Source organism: Pinus tabuliformis, chromosome 1_2 (genome assembly GCF_031772625.1).
Source record: "Pinus tabuliformis cultivar Carrire ecotype Pingquan chromosome 1_2, CPIR1, whole genome shotgun sequence".
NCBI classification, from domain to species: domain Eukaryota; kingdom Viridiplantae; phylum Streptophyta; class Pinopsida; order Pinales; family Pinaceae; genus Pinus; species Pinus tabuliformis.
Window position 1 is genome coordinate 429,637,225 of NC_142298.1, and position 3,292 is coordinate 429,640,516.

Consider the following 3,292-nt stretch of genomic DNA (forward strand, 5'->3'; position numbering starts at 1 on the left):
CATCTAATTTTAAAAAGTGTTAATTCAGAGTACACTTTTTTTTGGGAGCATATTTTTGACACTTTAAATTTTCTAATGTATCAAGCATGAACATTTTTTTTATAAATGTTAGTAATTTTCATGTTGATTTTGAAAAATGTTGATGTAGAATCAACCCTTTTTTTTAGAGGGCTTGTTTTTTACACTTCAAATTTTCTAACTTATTAAGTGTGGATATTTTTTTCAAATGTTGGTAATTTTCATGCGGATTTTGAAAAGCATCAACATTTTTTCAAGACATATTTTTGACACTTTAAATTTTATGATGTCTTAAGTATGCACATTTTTTTTTAAACGTTGATTATTTAACCATTTGTCAAGTTGCCTTATTCTTCTTTTTGTTTTTCATCTTGAGATAGCTGTTTTTGAAGGGTTTCCAAACATGTGTTTTTTTGCAATGTTTTTTTATAATGAAAATTTTAACTTTTTTTTGCAAAGTTAAAAAAAATAATAATAATAACATCAAAATTTTGAGGTTATCATTTTTTATAAATTCATATATCATGAATTAATACTTCAATACACAAAATAATTGTCACTAAAAAATAATAATTTTAAACACTCGTAAAAAACTACACATTTTGCATATAGATATAATTAAAAAGACGAGTTATCTTTAGTGAGACTTTTTGGAAGTTTTTCCGGTGGATTTTTCCGGTCCAATTTCTATAGAATTAGGCAGGAATTTATTACAATCACAAGCCTAATGGGTAACCCCTACACAATCGAAGTGCCCTTGGGGTCTTTTAGGGTGTTGAATCCATATATACAGTCAAAAACTAGTTTAAATAACACAAATCAATATTTCACCTCAAATTTTTTCGCTAGATTTCGGCACCGAAAAGTCCAAAAAGTCGCACTAAAGACAACTCTTTAAAAAAATATGTATTTCAGGATCTTTCCGCTAAAAATGACATGTTAAATAAAAGGTTTTTATGAAAAAAATGAATAAAAAAGTTAGAAAATAGCAAATTTTATGAAATTTGTATCCAAAGATAATGATATTTGAAGTTTTTTTTTCCAAAAAAATGGTTTAGACATAATTTCAAGTAAAAATAAAAATTAAAATGTTAAAAAAAAAAACCAGATCTTCGAGAATAAAAATTAAAAACATAGAAAATTAAAAAATAAAATTAATTAAAAAAATACAACTAAAATAAATAAAAAAGGAGTTGTCTATAATACGACTTTTTGGAGATTCCGGTGACGGAATCCGGTGGAAGAAATTGAGGTTAAATCTTGATTTGTTGCAGTTAAAATGGTTTTTTAACTGCATATTTGGATTCAGCACCCTGAAAAACCCCTGGGACGCTTTCATTGTGCAGAAACTAGCTATCAAACTTGCGATTCCAATAAATTCCTGCTGGATTTCGACCTGAAAAACCCGCCGGAAAGGCTTTCAAAAAGTCGTGTTATAGACAACTGCAATAAAAAATACATTGTAAAAAAACATAAAAACATAATAATAATAATAATAAAATCTTCTTGGAAAAAAAACAAATAAATAAATTGAAGAAAAAAAAACATTTAAAAATAAATTACATTAAAAATAAATAAATTAAAAACAAAAAACAAAAAAAAAAAACTTAAAATTTGAAAAAATAATATTATAAAAAATTTAAAAAAATAAATTAAATTAAAAGGTAAATTTAAAAAAAATGGCGGCCCAGGTCCTCACTTGGCTGAGGGTCAATTCTAGGAATCGACCCTCGGCCATGTGGGGGCCTGAGGGCCATGGCAAGGCCGACGGAGTAGACTAATAGAATCGACCCCGGTCAGGTGGGGACCCGAGGGCCATCGTAGGGCCAATGGAGCAAGCCTCCAGAATTGAACCCGACGAGGAGGGAGCCTAAGGGTCGTCACAAGGCCAGTGGAGCGGGCTCGAAAGCAATTCTATCAGCCATGTTGCGACTCTCAGGCCCCCGCCTGGCCACTAATTTTTTTTAATTTATATATATATATATATATATATATATATATATATTAAATTAAATGTTTTTTTTTTAACTATTTTTTTTATTTGTTATAATTGTTTTTGTTTAAATTTCCTTTTATAAATTTTATTTTATTTTTTTTAATTTTTTTAGTTTTAAATGTTTTTTAATATATCTTTAATTTAATTTTTAGCTATATCATATATATATATATATATATATATATATATATATATATATATATATTTAATTGTTTTTATTTTTTTGTTTTGTTTATTTTTAATTTCCAATTTGCTTTTATTATTTTGTATTTTTTTCCCCTAAGGAAAAAGTCGTAATTTCTATTAATAAAAGGAAATTACATTTTGTAGATGCTGGTCGCATATTCATATGAGGCCAATGGCCTGTCTGTATACAAAAAAACCTGAAAGAGCTGGATCTCCACGCAGGGAGTCGTATAGTTGGCTGTCTATAATACCCACAGTTTTTTACAAAATACTGCTCTGCTCTAAGAGCACTGATATAGGCCGTTACAGAAACTAGAAATATACAGTATAAGTCCATGTATCAAAATTGTCAAAAATAGCTGTGACTGTTTATAGGCGGGTCAATGACCCGTTCTATTGAGGTCCACAAAAGGCCTGTGATAGTATTGATGGAAGGTTCCATCAATCTTCTCCTGGATCAGCCATTGATCTAGATGGCTGTGCGCCGCTTCTTTGGAAAGTTGGTCCGCTTCTGTATTCTGTTCCCTGTATATATGACGACAGACAAAGGATTCAAAAGATGTTGTCAGTCTTTTGGCTTCATCCAGTATGTGTCTCAAAGAATATGCATAACAATGAGATGCAGAATTTAGCCAATTGCAAACAATCTGTGAGTCTCCAAACAATTGCAGGTGTCTGCAATGTTTTTGGTGTGCAAAGTGAATGATGTGTTTTGTTGTGCTTAATTCGGCGAAATTGTTTGTGCCATTTTCAAGTTTGATCTGGATCTTGTAGCAGTGCGATTCATTGATGTATAATACGGCCCCACCACCACAGCCCGCATCTTGTGCGGATCCATCGAAGTAGGCCCAGGGCTTTGACTTATCAATAGCTATGGGATTAATAGTGCGGGGTGGGGGGTTGGAGACTGTTTCAGGAAGCAGATTGTAGTCTGCTATAGTATGATTCAGGATTGTAGGCCAGTGGGGAGCTTTATTGTTGAAGATGATATGATTTCGAGCTATCCAGATAGCCCTGCATACCAAGAGCGGCATGTTGATGGTCTTCCCTGAGTGTTCTCGAATCCAAAAGCTCCAAGCCTCCAGGATGTTC